The sequence below is a fragment of the Mastomys coucha genome, unplaced genomic scaffold, assembly GCF_008632895.1.
Source record: "Mastomys coucha isolate ucsf_1 unplaced genomic scaffold, UCSF_Mcou_1 pScaffold23, whole genome shotgun sequence".
Lineage (NCBI taxonomy): Eukaryota > Metazoa > Chordata > Mammalia > Rodentia > Muridae > Mastomys > Mastomys coucha.
The window spans coordinates 92,467,818-92,485,541 of record NW_022196906.1 but is presented as its reverse complement, the minus strand read 5'-3'; positions in this window follow the sequence as shown (position 1 = coordinate 92,485,541).

Genomic DNA, 17,724 nt, shown 5'->3' with positions numbered 1-17,724 from the left:
TGGAGATGACTCAGTGGTTAAGAGCACTGATTGCTTTTCTAGAAGACCCCAGCACCCACTTGGCAGCTTACAATTGTCTTTAATTCTGTTTTCAAAGGACCCTTTGTCTATCCTCTTCTGTCTTCTAAAGGTGAAATGACTCTAAACACACTTCCGCTGTTTTGCATTACAGGTTTATGCGAAGTAGCACTCTCGGCATTGGTGACCATCAAAGTGCATTATCAACTTGGAAGCATGTTGAGGATGCCGTGTGCCCTGCAGTTCGTGCTGCACACTTGAATGCCCATGCATGCACTGAGAACGTGCACACAGTTATGTGCACAACCATGCCCCCTCCCTTGAGTCTCAGGAGACCCCTCCACCTAGAACACCTGTTAGATATGGTTCAGAGTTCCCGTTCTTATACTCACTCTACCATTTATACAACTCCTGTCGCTTTACCTATGTTAGCTCGTTTTATCTTTCAGCAAACCTTTTCATATAGACACGATTTTCCTGATTTTACAGCTGAGGAAACTGTGACTCGGGGGAGATGAACATCTTGTCTTGATCACAAAGCTCTTCCACAACTGGGCCTGGACTGCAGTTGGACCTTCTTGCACGTTCTCTCTCTCCCTCCCTCTCTATTTGCCTCTTGCCCCCCTCCTCCTTATTCTTTTTCCGTTGGTGTATTTTCAGCAGGGGCTGCCTTCTGGATTGACATCTTGGGCCTGGCCTGCCTTGCCCCCCGCCATCCCCCCACTTCCAGGTCACAGGGACTTCACAAGAGGCTTGTCTCCCAGATTAGCCCCCAAAGACAACAGGCTCCTGAAGAAGAAAGCCAGCCAAGGCACAGGGAGGCCCGGGATGGGAAGGGCTTCCCTAGAAGCAGTGGGGAACTTCCTCCTGGGAAAGCCAGAAGCAGGCCAGTTCCTCTGCAGGGCCAGGCAGCAGAACACTGGGCCCCAGCTGTTCCTGCCTGGTCTCTTACAGTCCTGATCACCCACCGGAGACTGGAGGCCCTGCCTGCTCACTGCCCATTGTCCCAGCACCACAGTTCTGCTTCCCATGCACCTCCTGTTTACACAGGAAGCCCTTGCTCCTGGATGCCACCTCCCTCTCTTGATGGCTGGATCTAAACTTGTATTCTTCATAGGCTGCTTCAGTGAGTGGGACGGAAGTCATTTAATACTGTTTGATGGCAGAGCGGGTAAAAAGTACGGTATGATGGCACAAACCTATAACCCCGGCACATCAGAGGCATCGTACTTGAAGAGCAGGGGTTTAAGGCCAGCCGGGGTTACAGAAAGACCTGGTTTCGAAACAACAAGAAGGCGTCATGCATCTTGTTCTGAATGTGGCCACTCACTAGCTGTTGGATCTTGGATGTTTACAACAGTTTGAGTACACCCTTCTTTTCTGTGACATCAGGATAGACGGAATATGGAAGGTGAGCAGAACACAGTGTGTGCACACCAATTACAGGTTTTACATTTTATTTATTTATTTTTATTTATTTATATGAATACACTGTAGCTGTCTTCAGACACACCAGAAGAGTGCATCGGACCCCATTACAGATGGCTGTGAGCCACCATGTGGTTGCTGGGAATTGAACTCAGGACCTCTGGAAGAGCAGTCAGTGCTCTTAACTGCTGAGCCATCTCTCCAGCCCCAGGTTTTACATTTTAGCTTGTGCTGTGGAATGCATCTGATTTCCACCGTGCTAAAAATACAGGTGATCGTTTTAAAATGGTGGCTTCCAAATCCTGTGTGGTCTTCTCCGTAAGGTGGGGTCTCTGTCCCTTCCTTGAATCTCAGAGGCTTTGTGGCTGCCCGGAGATATTTGTTGCGGTGGAAGTCACGCTGTGTGGCTTGCCAGGCTTCGTTTGTGCTGCTGGACCCTTAACCGTCAGCCACACAGTCACCACATAAGAATCTTCTCTAGAATTCTGCAGACAAGAATTGTTCTTTTTGAAAAGATGACATGTATTTGTTTTGTGCTCATATGTGTGTGTGTGTGCATGTGCCTATGTGTACTTGGATGTATGTGGGTATGAGGTATGTGTGTGTATGTGTGTGCATGTGTCTATGTGTACTTGGATGTATGTGGGTATGAGGTATGTGTGTGTATGTGTGTGCATGTGTCTATGTGTACTTGGATGTATGTGGGTATAAGGCATGTGTGTGTATGTGTGTGCATGTGTCTATGTGTATTTGGATGTATGTGGGTATGAGGTATATGCATGTATGTGTGTGCATGTGTGGAGGTCACCTTTGGGAGTTGGTTCTCTCCTTTCCACCATGTGGGTCCTGGGGATAGAACCCACACTGCCATCAGGCTCGGCAGCAGGAACTTATACATTCTGAGCCCTCTCGCCAATGCCGATTTTTCTTGAAGCACCATCAAAGGAGTGCAAATAATTTCCCCCAGTTAAATAAAATATTACTCAGTGGAATTTCTAAGTAGTATACAGAACTAGGATCTTCCTCCCCACACCAACAAAAGATGGTTAAAAAGAAAAAAAAAAAAGATAAAGTGAGGGATTGTGCTTAAAAGAGGAAGGGATATTCTCAATAGACCAGAAATAGTGAAACATTCCAGAACTGAAGAAGTCAACATGATGTGACAGCCATGGCAAGCAGAAGTGATTCGGAGCAGCATACCCCAAACACATGCAGAATAACGTCTCAGATGAGGCACAGACAATCGAGTGACCAAACAAGAGTGTTTGTCCATGTGCTGATCTTTGTACATTTTTACAGTCACTGCTTTCTTAAGAGCTAGCCCATGGCTGGAATCTCTTTGCACCTCCATCCCCCGACCCCCTCCTGAATTCAATCTCTTCTTCTAGTGGTGTGTCTGTCCACTAATGTCTGTGATTTATAACTTTTTGACTGCAAGCTCAGATGATAATGTAGCTGGACACAGAACACAGGAAGAACAGTTATTTCTCCCCAGCATGTAGAAGATACACATGATAGTGAGTTACTTTCTGGCATCTGGCATCTGTGGTTGGCATCATGAAGCCTAATCATTCCTTTATAGGAGACATGTTTCTTCTCTGACACTTTTAGGAATTTTTTTTTTTTTTTTTATGTTTGCTACAATGTGTCCAGGCATGAGGTTGTTTGGATTTAATGTGCTTGGGGGGATGAAATGCTTTGTTTTTTTTTTTATGAGGATTTGTCTTTTTCATTGCTACTGAAACTCACAAGGATTGGATCTTTTATGATAACCTCTTTCCAGTTCTCATGGTTTCTTATTCCAGATTTACTGGACCTTAGCTCTCTATTTTTTCACCACACTGGCCAGTCCTGTGGATAAGTCCTGTGGTGATTTTCTTCGTTACAAATGATCTCTTTAGGTAGGTAAATTGACCTACGAATTTACCTGCTTTCACAAATTTTAATATTGGTGATTTTTTTGAAACAGAGTTCTGCTATATAGTCCAGGCTAATCTTAAAACTTGTGATCCTCCTGCCTCAGCTTTCTGAGTTCCAGGATTATAGGTATTTGCCACCACATCGAACTGATTGATGACATCTCACTCTGTGGGGGTGATCTCACACAGGTTTAAATCTCATATTTAAAAGAAATTAATTAGGCTGATATAAGCATCAAGCATGGAACCTGAGCAAGAGCTTTGTAAATATTCACTGTAATCCCACCTCAAAGAGAGAAGTATAGGATGCTCGGGGATTTGTGTTATCCTTGTGCATGGGTTACATACGTGTTCTCTGTGTCTTCTCAGTTTTATATATGTTCTGCCAAAGTGAGCATGACCATGTATTTTTTTAAAAGATTTATTTTATTTATTTTATGTGTATGAGTACACTGTAGCTGTACAGATGGCCGTGAGCTATCATGTGTGTGATTGCTAGGAATTGAACTCAGGATCTCACCTGGCCTGCTCACTCTGGCCCCACTCGCTCTGGCATAATTCACTGTCGCTGTCTTCAGACACACCAGAAGAGGGCGTCATTACGGGTGGTTGTGAGCCACCATGTGGTTGCTGGGATCCGAACTCAGGACTTTTGGAAGAGCAGTCGGTGCTCTTACCTGCTGAGCCATCTTGCCAGCCCGACCATGTATTTTTAATTCTCAGAATCTTTATTTGGTTCTTTAAGAAAATTCCTAGCATTTGTTATTCATTTGTGTGTACGGTTGTTTTGTCTGCATGTGTGACTGTGCACCACGTGTGTGCACTGTGTCCACCGTGGAGAGCAGAAGGTGTTAGATCCCTTGAGACCAGAGTTACAAACAGTTGTGTGTCACCATATGGGAGCTGGGAATAGAACCCAGGTCCCCAGAAAGCAGCAAGTGCTCTTAACCACTGGGCCACCTCTTTAGCCTCTCATGAGTGACTTCTTTATCTGGAAGAATGTTGCGTTGCCTGTGTTGTAGAGGTTAGTCCCACAGAGAAATTTTATTCTGGGTTTGTGGGGTGTCTTTTCTGTTTATCTGCTGATATTTCGAGGTCGAATCAATGCACAGAACACTCTAAGTCCAACTCCACAGCCCTCACCTGCACCTTAGTGCTTTGATTTCTTCTGGGGGACCTGAAAAAGATGTAGCTTCTGAGCTACACCTCTGATTGGATGAGAGGGTGGGATAGGGTGGGGGTGGTGATTTCTTTCTTTCTTTCTTTCTTTCTTTCTTTCTTTCTTTCTTTCTTTCTTTCTTTCTTTCTTTTTTCGAGACAGGGTTTCTCTGTGTAGCCCTGGCTGTCCTGGAACTCACTCTGTAGACCAGGCTGGCCTTGAACTCAGAAATCCGCCTATCTCTGCCTCTCAAGTGCTGCCGCCGCCACTAGTGATTTCTAACCCCTCTTTTCTACAAAGGGTGCAGGTCTCCAAAAGCCCTGAGTTATTGGAGCCAGGAAACTTGCAATGAGTAGGGAAGTGCTTTGCCACGTCAACACCCTAAAGTTATATTTTAAGGTTTTCTTTCTTCCTTTTTTTTTAAAACAAAAAAGATTTATTTATTTATTTTATGTATATGAGTACACTGTAGCCATACAGATGGGTGTGGGCCTTCATGTGGTTGTTGGGTATTGAATTTAGGACATCTGCTCGCTCCGGTTGGCCCTGCTTGCTCAGTCCGGCTCAAAGATTTATTTATTATTATAAATAAGTACACTGCACCTGTCTTCAGATGAACCAGAAAAGGGTGTCAGATCTCATGAGTGGTTGTGAGCCACTATATGGTTGCTGGGATTTGAACTCAAGACCTTTGGGAGAACAGTCAGTGCTCTTACCCACTGAGCCATCTTGCCAGTCCTAAGGTTTTATTTCTAAATAATAAAACTATATATATTTATTTTTTGTGGATGTGAATGAAGTGCCTATGGAGGCCAGAAGAGGGCGTCAGATTCCCCGGAGCTGGAATTTCAGGTGGCTGTGAACTGCCCTACCTGGACAGGGTTGAAAACAGAACTCTAAAACAGGGTGGTGGCAGCATACGCCTTTAATCCCAGCTGTCTGGAGGCAGAGGCAGGCAGAGTTCAAGGCCAGCCTGGTCTACAGAGTGAGTTCCAAAACAGCCTACAGGTACACAGAGAAAAGAAACCCTCTCTTGAAACACAAACACAAAAACATAAACGAACAAACCGAGCAAAAAAGAAAGAAAGAAAAAGAAACAAACAAACCCCCAGAACACTGGTCTCTGCAAGTGGTACGTGCTCTTAACCGTGGAAATCCCCTTCACCTCTTAGCCCCATTCCTGCCTTTTTTTTTTTTTAAAGTAAGTAAATTAATTACTTTAATGGTGGAGATTGAATCCATGGCACTATGCATGCTATTCTTGTAGCTTCTGAAATGTATTTTATTTTAGTTGACATGTAGTGATCAGGCACATTTACTGGGACACCGCGACACTGCAGTACATTAATACAAGGTAACTGTCAAGGTAACTAACTGGTATATTGATCACATTAGACATTTACCATTCATTTGGATTGGGCACAGCCCAAGTCCTGTTTATTAGATATTTTGAGACTTTCTTTTGAGAAGTGTTATCCTACTGTATTACTGCACATTAGAAGTCTTAGGTTTTTGAGCTAAGGAGATGTCCCAGTGGGAAAAGTGCTTGCTAAACTATCAAGAGAGTTCATATCTTTAGCGTGCGTGTAAAAGCTGGGTTCTGTAGCCCCAGCACTGGGGTCAGGGTGTGGATCCCAGCAGGTATGTTGGCCAGCCAGCCCATCTGAGACAGAAAAAAAATGTGAAGAGTGACAGAGGAAGACACCTGACACTCACCTCTGGCTTCCACGTGTTCATGCACATGGAAATATACCTGTCCATTTGCATGCACACACACTCATATATCATATACATGCACACCCCCACACCCCTGCCATACACGCATATGAGAGAGAGAGGAGAGAGAAAGACACAGAGAGAGAGAGGAGAGAGAAAGAAAGACACAGAAAGAGACAGAGCGAGAAAAAGAGAGAGGAGACAGAGAGGAGAGAGAGAAAGAGAAATACACAGAGAGAGACAGAGAGAAGAAGAGAGAGGAGAGAGAGGAGAGAGAGAGAGAGGGAGGGAGGGAGGGAAGGATGGAGGGAGAGGGAGAGGGAAAGGAAGAGAGAGAGAGAGAGAGAGAGAGAGAGAGAGAGAGAGAGAGAGAGAGAGAGAGAGAGAAAGGTTTAGATGATCTGTGAGCCTACCATGAAAGATTATAGCTTCAGGTCACACTGAACTCTTGCAAACCTGTTTTGTATGCTGTTCCCTCATCCCCACAAACTTGGAGGACAGAGGTGACATTTGTCAGCTTCCTCCCATGCATTCATATACCAAATATTCACAAGTCTGAATCTTGTCCCAGAACACACAAGGAGGAAATGGCCTGGTCAGGAATTGGACCCAGGCTTTGCTGACCCCCCTGGATGTCATGCACGTAGGGAGTCCTTTAATAGTGATAGGTCCAGACTTTCATCATGGAAGTCTCCAGACGTAATCCATCACATGCCAAACACACGTCAGATCTCTAGTCATCATTTTCATTTTGCTAAGTTTGCTTTATCATAGATGTATTCCTTTTCCTAGCCTTCTGCTAGTCAATGGACCCCTCACTCCCTGCCCCTGTTTGTGTGTGTGTGTGTGTGTGTGTGTGTGTGTGTGTGTGTTCACACATGTCTTGGCAAACATGTGGAGGTCAGAGACAGCTTTGGAGAGTTGGTTCTCTCCTTCCACATTGCTTGAGTCAGGCCTTTCTTGTTCCACCTCATGGTCTGAGTACTCTGGGGTAGCTGGCCCATGAGCATCAGGGTCCATCTCCTGTTTCCACCGCGGTTCAATGCAGGAGAGTTGATACTACAGATGTTCCCCACAACCTCTTGCTCTTCCCCTGGCTTCTGGGGATCCAAACTCCAGTTAGCAGGGTTGTGTAGGGAGTACATTTGCCCACAAAACCTCAACCCAATCCCCCTACTTTCCAAAATACATTGCAGTGCAAATGCCACTATTTTGTAGACAAGTCTCTGTCCCTTGCTGGAAAGAATCACACTTTTTTTTTTTTTTTTAGTTTTTTGAGACAGGGTTTCTCTGTATAGCCCTGGCTGTCCTGGAACTCCCTCTGTAGACCAGGCTGGCCTCGAGAGAATCACTCCTGATATCCTCCCATGGATTAGCTTTTCTTAGAATAGAAAAATCACATAAGGGGACTCACAGCAGCTGCACCCTCTTAGGCAAGGTTTCTTGCCTTCAGCACGGTTTTGGATAATAATGATTAATCCATGGTGTGTGTGTGTGTGTGTGTGTGTGTGTGTGTGTGTGTGTATGTATGTGTGTGTTAAAATCAGTGGTTGTTTTTATTATTAAGTAGTATTCCAGCATTCAGCTTCAATTCACCTTGTTTATCCATTGTCTTGTTATTGAACACCTTAGTTTTGCTCAGTTTTGGGGTGCATATTATCATAAAGCTGATATAAACATTTTTATTGTTTTTGACATTGGACAAGGGGAGAGACATAACAGCCACACTATAATTTATTGAGTGGGATAAAGGAGATACACGGAGTACATTTATTTAAAAAGATAAACAGATGAAAGATCAGGAGACACAGGATGGATATTAATGGTGAGAGGTGATACATAGTCCCAGTGAGGATAATCCGAACCCTAAGTCCTGAGGCTGCTCCCTGGTTCTTACTGGCAGGGTCTTAGGACCCAGCTTAATGGACATTTCCCCAGAAGGCTTTTCTGAACCAGTATCAGGCATGACATGGCTCCTGACATGGCTCTCAAATAGCGTTTACAGCCATTTGTTTGTCTCATTTCTTTGACTGTTTTTATGTGCATATGTGTGTGTGTGCATGTGAAGGCCAGAGAAAAACATTGAATGCTGTTCTTTAGGACTGCCTAGTTTTCTTTATTATTTTATTTTAAAAATTATTATTACTATGTTACTATTGTTATTGTTATTACTATGAGTAGTAGTATTAGTATTATTAGTATGTTGTCACATGTGCCTTGGTGCACCCGTGGCTGTCAGAGGAGCTGACAGTGGCTGGCTGTGGAGCTGCTTCTCATCCCTTTCTGTGGGTTTTGGAAGTTGTCAGGCTTGTACAACCAGCGTCTTTACCTGCTGAGCCATCTTGCCACTCTCCATCGTTCCTCTTTGAGACAGGGTCTTTTACTGATTTGGAGCTTGTAGGTAAGCTGGGCTGGCTGGTCAGTGAGTCCCAGGAGTTCTGTCTCTGTCTCCGAAGCATTTGTCACCACACCTACCCTTAAAAAAAAAAATAAACAAAAGAATTTTAAGTGTAAGTTGTAGCACATGAGGCATTTTGCTAGCACAGGCTTGTAGCTTACAGTAGCTCAGGAATGGGTTCTGTTTCTGTCCCTTGGCCTCTCTATACTTCAGCTTTCCTGTTTAAAAAGCAGGAATAAAAACACCGTCTTCTGGAGTTGCTGGGGGATCCTGGAAAGTTTTTCTATGAGGAGCAGGTGCCCGAGCCTTGACAACAATCACTTTATCTTTGATGTGAAGCCAGTGAACACATTTGATCACATGCAGCTTGTGGTCTTGGTGACCAGGACACCTGGCTTCACTGTCCGAGGTCAGATTGGACCAGGTAGGGGCTCAGTGTCTCTCTGCCCTAGAAGGTGAGGGTGACCGTTGAACTTTTGGTTTGAGGAGGTCATTGTGCCATTTGGCAGCTGCCACCAGGACCTTGGAGGGAAGATGGCATTTCCCACTGCTGGCCTCTGCCAGCCACCGTGTGTGGGAAGGCTGTAGAGAGCCATGGGAACAGGGAGGGCAGGGAGGCCAGGTGGTCTTAGGAGGCTGCAGGCACAGGCTCCGCTGATGTGAGACTGTCAGAGCTTTGGAGGGGATAGGGTTTCTGCCGCCTCCAGCTGCCCTAAGCCGCTTCTGCTGTTTTCCAGAGGGACCCAATTACCATCTCTTTGCAGAGCCAGGGCCGTGGGAGATCTCGAGGAGATAGGAGGCAGCTCCCAGCAGGGCAGCAGGGGCCTTTTAAGCCCCCCTCACCAGTACACCTGTTCATGATCATCTGAGATTTGGGGACTGGTTTGGGAAAACGTCAGAACTTCTGAACACAGTCCCCAAGGTCTCTGTGGAGCCTCAGGCTTTCAAAGTGCTCTCAGAAGAGCTGATGTGTTTGATCTTCAGCAGGCACTGGCCAGGCTGCATGGGCTCAATGGCCTCTGCCGACAGTACCTCCACAGTGCATAGAAGGGGGAGCCAGTTGTGTGCTGTGACCTGCTGAGAGAGTGATCCAGGACTCCTGTCTCTGAAAAGCCTCTTCCCTTTGTCACTCAACACACCAAGTAATGCACAACTTGGTTCTACAGTTTGCCTCGGGCTCTCCCATCCTCTGTTGTATGAGCAAGCCTCTCTGCCTCATTTGTATTACCTGTCGGGGGCCCTTGAAGGTATTTTGAGCACTGGCTCCTGGCAGAGTGCCTGGCTTACCTCATGTGCAAAGCAGGTGCAGGTTAAAGAGGTGTATTCTCTGTTCCTAAGACATGCCTTCCAAGAGCGCAACCTGTGGTGCTGTGTGATGTCTTCGCCAGGGCTTTGGTTAAGCCAGAGGTTATCCCAATGGAGCGTTTATACCTGTGAGTGAAAGAGGAAGGCAGGCATAGGATTTCATCAGATGTGCAGAAGGCTCTTCTGTGAACCATGGCTTTGAATTCACTGAAAGCCTGGTGTCAGGCACCCAGACACCTCATTTCACCCCATCCTTCTCACAGTCACGGAAGCAGGGAGTTTCCCACCTTCCACAGGTGGCAATATGCACATCTAGTTAGTGGCTTGCTTAAGTCCTGCCTGGCCTTGAAGCCATTTTCTCATTTAGGTGGTTTTTTGAAGGGAAGGTTAGTTGGTTGGTGGGTATGTATGGGAGCAAAAGATAGGGAGACTTTAACCGGTCCTGGAGGTAGTGGGAACTGATTAGATACAAGCAAGGGACTGGACTAAGTTGATGGAGTGTGGAGTCAATGAGGGAGAAGTTAGCACTGGGGACCCTGTGGGGTCCTCTTGATGGCTCTGCAGCTGTCTGCCCTGCCTTCCCCACCATGACATGGTCTTCTCCAGCTGGCCTTGTCTTCAGCTTCGCTGTGGTTACATGCTTTTTCCTGTTATCATGGAGTTCTTTTCTGGCTCTCACCTTGCTTTGGCTGCCCCTGCTTCCTGTCTCCTACCTTCCTTACCTAGATCCTGCCCATCCCTTCCATCCACTGGAGTTTCAATGCCCCTGGGTGTCTTCCTTGTCCTCTATCGCTGCATTTATGTTTAGTCAAAAGGACTTGTGCCTCTTCCCACAGCCCGTCTCGCCTCTGCAGTTGACATTTCCCCAGCTCGAGTGGGCAATGATGGGGGTCAAATGGGCAATGGTGGTGGTGGGGGTCAAACACAAGGGATCTAGTTCTCCACATGCAGTTCCTGATTCAGTCTCTACAGAACTCACATGAGGCAAGCACAAGAAAACTCTCGCCGCAGCTGGAGACTCCGAGGGTCTGGGCAGCGTGTCTAGAGGTGGAGCCCACGGAGCAGGTCTTATTCCAGGGCCCGCCATGCTTTTGCTTGATTGCTTTATCTTTAGCATCGGTGAAGCAGGGGCAAGCATTAGATCATCACTATCCCTGATATACATGTGACTAGAGCCAGGTCCTTCATCTTAGGGATCTGAGTTAGAGCTGTGGATGCAGGTCCTTGTACCTGAAGTAAGAGCTGTGTGTACGTACAGTGCATTGTGACTCACTGATGGCTAGCCACTCCGTAAGGGTGGCTCTATATGCCTCTTTCTGCTGTCTCTGTTCTTTCTTTTTGCATGCTTTGTGAGATGTACGGAGCTATGGGTGCACACGGTATCATGTAAATCCAGCTCAGCGGTCGGCCAGTTTTCACTTAGGAGTGTGGAGTGGAGTGGCCACAGCTTGCACCTTCTGGCTTCTACAGAAAGTTCACTCCTGTGATAAGAGGGTGTGGGGTTCGTTCCTTCACCAACCCTGGCTGCGGCTCGGGGTTCTGGCCTCACGGAAGCCTAGAGATCAGAATCCTTCTGTCCAGCAGGGCTCACCAACCTGGAGGCAGGCAGCAAGAAAGGAATGCAGTCTCTGGCCTGCTTTTGACAGCATCTCTGGAGTCTCCCCCACTCCCAGATCCACCAGGCTGAGGCCGGGAAGCAGAGGATTAAAGGCCTAATTCCACCAAGAATCCTGTTTTTCTTAGCCTCACATGGATTGCTTTTTAGGAAAAGGCCCCTCATCTAATCAGCCTGAGTCAACAGCTTCATTTATTTGGACACGTGATGTTATGGAATGAGCTGCTGCTGTGTTTTTAATACCACATATCTGGCTGTCCCTCCAGGATGGCATTAGGCTGTAGGCTACAGCCTGGGAGGGGCTCCTGTGGAGCCTGAAGCGAGGCCCACGTCTACTGGCATGGCGGAAATAGTCTCTCAGATTTCATAACACGAAAATGACCACAGAGGGTCCACATACCCAGCTTCCTCTCCTCTTGTCACTTTTGAGTCAAAAGAAAGGTTTACGGAGGAATTGTGGTAGAGACCACAATTCATTACTCTCTTTCTCCCTCAGAATGAAAGGAAAACAATCTATTAACCATACCCCTAGGTAGCCAGGATTTAGAGGAAAAAGACAGTCAGACAGTGGTGGCATGCAGACACCAGGACTTGGGAGGCTGAGGAGAGAGGATCACGAGTTTAACACAAACCTGAGCTACATAGTAAGATCCTGTCTCAAGAAAAAAAGTGATGCTCACTGTGGATCAATAGCTCCCAGTTATTCTTTCCCATCTTCTCTCCATCTCTGTCTTTCCCAAGTGTGTCACCCTTACATGATTGGGAACAGCAAGCATGCCTCTTCTACATCCCAATCCTTCCTCTTCTCTCCAAACACAAGTGGTGTTCATAGAGTCTCTTCAGTGACATGGATACATCACATATCATTGCAACCATAAAAGCAAGAACTAGCATTAACACAGAAGGCATTTCCATTTTATAGATGGGAAAGCCGAGGCAAAGAGAGATGAGGTCATTCCCCCCTCATTCACACAGCCTGAATGCGAAGTGCAAGCCTGCAGGCCTGAGTACAGAGTGTAGTGGGGGCAGACTATGCCTTTCTGGAACTTTCCTGACCTCAGCCCGGCTCAGACTTTGGCCTGAGTGAACAAGACCAAGGTCACATGCTTCTTACCTGTGCCGCCCCTCCTGCCACCCTTCCACTCGTGCAGTTATTTATATCAAATGTGTCAGCTGGAGTGGGTGCTCAGACGTTTGGATCGAATGGATGTCACCGGGAATCAAGGACCTGGAGCTGTGCCTGGCTGCCTCCGCCCTTCCCTGACTGCAGACACAGCCAGCTGAAGTGTTTTACTTATACTACGGTTCTGCCTTGGGCACCCCAGAGCCAGATGGGAATGAGTCAGCAGAGGAGGGTTGCCACCCTTTTGCCAGAGTACTAGTTGGTCACTAGTTTTGTTCTCTGGACTGTGAGCATCGGCGGCTGAATGCTCATCCTTAGTATTATTATTTTTCCAAATAGGATATGATGAACAGCCGCGGACCCCGAGGGGCAACTATCTCAAGTGGAGAGTCTGAAAATACAGCCAGTTACTGCTCTCTTGCCCTCTCCCCCTCTTGCCTCCTCCCTCTCCCTCTCTCCCTCTCCTTTCTCTCTTTCTTTCCCTTTCTCCCTCCCTCTCTCCCTCTCCCTCTCCCTCTCCCCCCCCCCTTTCCTGCCTCAGACTCACAGTCCTACTCCAGCCTACTATGTGCTAAGCTTACAGGTATGTTCAGTCCAGTTCTCATTGTCTGTCTTATAACGAGGGTCCGTGGCCAGGAACTGCCTTGCATGTTTGTATAAAATACTAAAATTAATGCTCAGAGTTGGTCGAGTCTGGACAAGGGAGGACTGGGAGAAACAGGAGTCAAATACATTGCTGGATGAATTGAGAAAAACAAATCCTGGCCCTGAGTCTGGAAGCTTCTTAAAAAGGTAGTGGGCCCCCTTTCCTGTTGAACTCTCAAACCATCTGACCCTGTTTTTTTTTTTTTTTTTTTGGCTTTGGAGTTTATCAGAGACATCAGGTCCAGGAGTGTAGCAGGACTAAAGTTACTGGGCAAAGCTGTGGGCAGGTCAGTGCTCCACAGGGGAGTCCCAAGGGCCTGCAGGCAGCCACTGCCACCAAGAACTTCTAAGGCCAAGAAAGGGAAGCCTCGAAGCCAAACATCTCTGCACGGTCCCAGGCAAATGTGTTCCTCATCAAGGCAGATACAAACAAAGTTTATTAAAAAGCCTTCTAAAGGGACATTCCAAATCACCAGCAGGCCCTCCTCGAGGTGACTGTCCATTCTCTTGTGTGCTCTCATTCCAACCTCGTTGGAGCTTTTCAAACATCAAGTCACCAATGTGTCCAGGAAGGAAAATAAACAGGCAGCTCAGGGTGACCCGGCTCTCGGGGCGAGCATGCTCTCCGAGACACTGCAGCTAGTGGGGTCGATAAGAATGACCCAGGGACGGAGCGCACGCAGGGCATTGAGACCTCTTGGTCTGTGGGGTTTGAACCTCCGCTTTGTGCCCTAATAGTGGCCCACCAGGCAGAGGAAGCACCCCCGTGGCTGTAGAAATGGTGGTTTGCTGTAGTGGAGTAAGCTCTGAATTGGAAAGGCCATGGGTCTTTTCTGCAATCTGAGAGGAGGGGAGAGGTTTGCTTCTAACTAACTGGAATGTTTTTCATCTGTGAAACCGGCGATTTTTTTTTTTCCCTTTCCGGTTTCGGTAGATGGGCATGAGAGTTCTCTGGTTGGGGTTGGTTGGGATTCTTAAAGGGTGGTTCACATAACTCCCAAAGCATATTTTGGGAACTTGTGTTTGTTACTTTTTTCAATTTAGGGGAGGAACAGTTCATTTTAGTTCCTGGTTTCAGAGAATGTCGTCCTTGGTTGCCTGGCTACGAGGGCAGCAGGAGTGTGTGGCTGAGGAGAGCTCTTCACCACTTGGCCAACCAGTAAGCAGGAAGGCAGACTGGAAGTGGCCATGGACCCCCAAGCGCCTTCCCCCGGTGATTTGCTTTCTTTAGCAGGATCCCACTTTCCAAAGTTTCTAGAACTTTCCAAAATGACGTCATCATTTGGGAAGTGGGGATACGTACTTCATATGCAAAGTAAAACAGGTACCCCTGTGGATCCTGGGGTCTTCGGGGCATGATACAATTTTCTCCTGTGACGTGAGCCAAGACTTCGATTGTCACATAACTGGAGTGCACAAATGGACTGGGTAAGTCAACAAAGGGGAGAAAAAAAAATTCTATCTCAAACATCTGTAGTTGCCACCACCTCTTGTGGCATTTTGGCCATCTCCATTTCCTAAAATTGCGTCACTTCATGGGCAAGGATGACCTTACTACTGCCTCCTGCCTTTCGGTGTGAGGATCTTTACCAGGATCTAAATGTTAGCAAAGACTGTGACACATGGGTAGCATTATTATTACCTTTTTTCCCCACTAAAATATTTATTATTTTCTGTGTGTATGTGTGAAGGTGTCTATATCACAGCATATATATAGAGGCCAGACAGTTTGAAGAAGTTGACTCTCTCTCCCCTATGTGAGATCAAACTCCAGCAGGCACCTTTTCCTGTTGAGCCATATTGCTAGCCCTATTGTCACGTTTTATCGTTGAGCATGTCTACATGTTTGCTTCTTAGTCAACATTTTGGGGGGACAAGGAGTGTCCAGAGAAGAAAGGAAGAATGGAAGAAGAGGGAGCCCATAGCAGATAGAGGGAACCTTGATGCTGAAAAAATTCTATTTGTGGGCCCAGGGAGATCGTCCAGCAGTTAAGAACACCCGTTGCAATCAGGGTTCAGCTTCCAGCACCCACATGGTAGCTAACGACCATCTGCAATTCCCATTCCAGGCAATCTGATGCCCTCTGCTGGCCTCTGTGGGCACTGCATGCATGCGGTACTCAACTATATATGCAAGTGAAACATCCATCCATACAAAATAAAAAAAATAAATCTTAAAAAAAAAAAACCCTTCTACTTGTAACCATTTATTGATGGTTTCCTATGAGCAGGAGTTATTGTGCCTGTGATAGATCCACACTACACCCCATAAAGAAGGGAGTTTCAGCGACGGTCCAAACCCAAGATGAGGCTGAGGTTACTTGATGCCACGGCTTGGCTCTCAGCCCCTCACAGATCTCCAGCTCTGAGGCAAGAGATGCCCTTCTCCTAAGGTTTTGGAACATGAATGCCTTTCTGGGAAGATTCTGCTCCGACAAGCTGCTAATGGCAGTGCTGGAGAGATCCTTTTGGTCACAGGGTTGTGTACAAAGTCAGGGAAAACCTGTGGCCAATTTTGGTGACGCCATCTTTCCTTGCTATAAATGTGTGACTGTGAGACCTGTCGCCCAAGTACGCTACAGGAGAGCTTGGAGAAATCCCCACATGTAGGCCACCCAGATCCATTTCATCAGCATCTCCAAGTGAGGCCAGGCACCAGTATCTCCTTAAACCCTGTGGTTGGTGCGAAGAGCACCCAGGCTTGGGAGTCAGGCTTGGGAGTCCGGCTTGGGAGTCCTCATAAGACAACCACCTGGCACCGAGAGTCTGTTCAGGTCAGAGCAGGTGAAGCATGGTGCGGATTGGAAGTAGTGGAAATGTTGAGCAAGGATTATGAGTGCGTAGGAAGGTGGCAAACAGGGAGAGATCAAATACTAACAAAAGACTATATGAGGCTATGTGTCTGGTTCTGATGTATACAAGGCAATGGCGGAGCTGGGAACCACAGTACCAATAGGTGGAAAAGACTGTGATATTTTGTTAACGGAGTGTCAACAGTAGCTCAGGGGTGAAGTTTTGTAAGGCTCAATTCTGTACCTGGTTCTTTGCTTAATCCAGTGATTCATGCTGTAAGCTTTTAATACAGTTCCTCATGTTGTGGTGACCTCCAGTCATAAAACTGCTTTCGTTGCTACTTTATAATAACTGCAATTTTGCTATTGTTAGGAATCATCATGTAAATGTTGATATGAAAGATATCTGAAATTCAACCCCTGTGAGGGTGCCATTTGATCTCCAGAGGGGTCTCATCTTTGGTAACTTACTTATTTATATTTTTGGCAGTTCATTCATGCCTACATGATGACTTATGTCTGTCACTCCATTAGTTTATATCCTGTGTAAGGGAAGGGGCCAGCAGTTTTATATTCTCAGCATCTTACCTCATACTTAGTCATCATATGTGCTGATTACATGACTCTGTTTTATATTCTCATTTGATCTGAGGGTCATTGACATGATAATTTCTCCAGTACGGACTGCTGCTTTTCAAGCTGAAATTGGAGGCAATGCTCAGGTGACCGTGTGTCTCCTGTGGTCTAGGCATTTGTCTAAAAAAGCCTGAGCAACGGGGTCTGAAGGGACCAGATGCTCTCTGAGCAAGGGGGTCTGAAGGGACCGATGCTCTCAGATGAGACCCAGCCCCACAGCAGTGCACACACACTTGTGTGTGCCTGGAAAGCTCTTGCTTACTTACTTGGTCGACATCCTTGTTTCGGGAATTAGTTATAAAGCCAGCTCCCCACTATTCTGCAATAATGGGGCTAACAAAAAGGAAAACCAGTTTGATGATGTCAGGCTTTCTGACAAAAGGAAAATAAAAAATAGCCTTTTCATCAACTGCCCTTTGAAAATGCTTCTCTTGGGGCTGGAGAGATGGCTCAGAGGTTAAGAGCACTGACAGCTCTTCTGAAGGTCCTGAGTTCAAATCCCAGCAACCACATGGTGGCTTACAACCATCCGTAATGAGATCTGATGCTCTCTTCTGGTGTGTCTGAAGTCAGCTACAGTGTACTTACATATAATAAATAAATAAATCTAAAAAAAAAATTCTGAAAATGCTTCTCTTGGTCAGGATGGTTCATGGGGAGAAACCTGATGATTCTAAACCTACTTCATATCAGCTCCTGCCGGAGGTGACAGATTGTGTTTTCTCTGGACCAGGACATTGTGGGTAGCCATCAAGGTCAAGTCAATGTTACATTGTGCTGTCTCTGTCATGGGAACAGAGTAGCCTCAGCACATCCTCTCTTCCAGGGAAAAGTCATCAGAGGGGGTCCTCTCTGGGATACTGGTGGAGTGAGTGATGGTGAGTGATAGGAAAGACTTGGAAGGAAGGGAGGGGGTCCTCTCTGGGATGCTGGTGGAGTGAGTGATAGGAAGGATTTGGAGGGAAGGGAG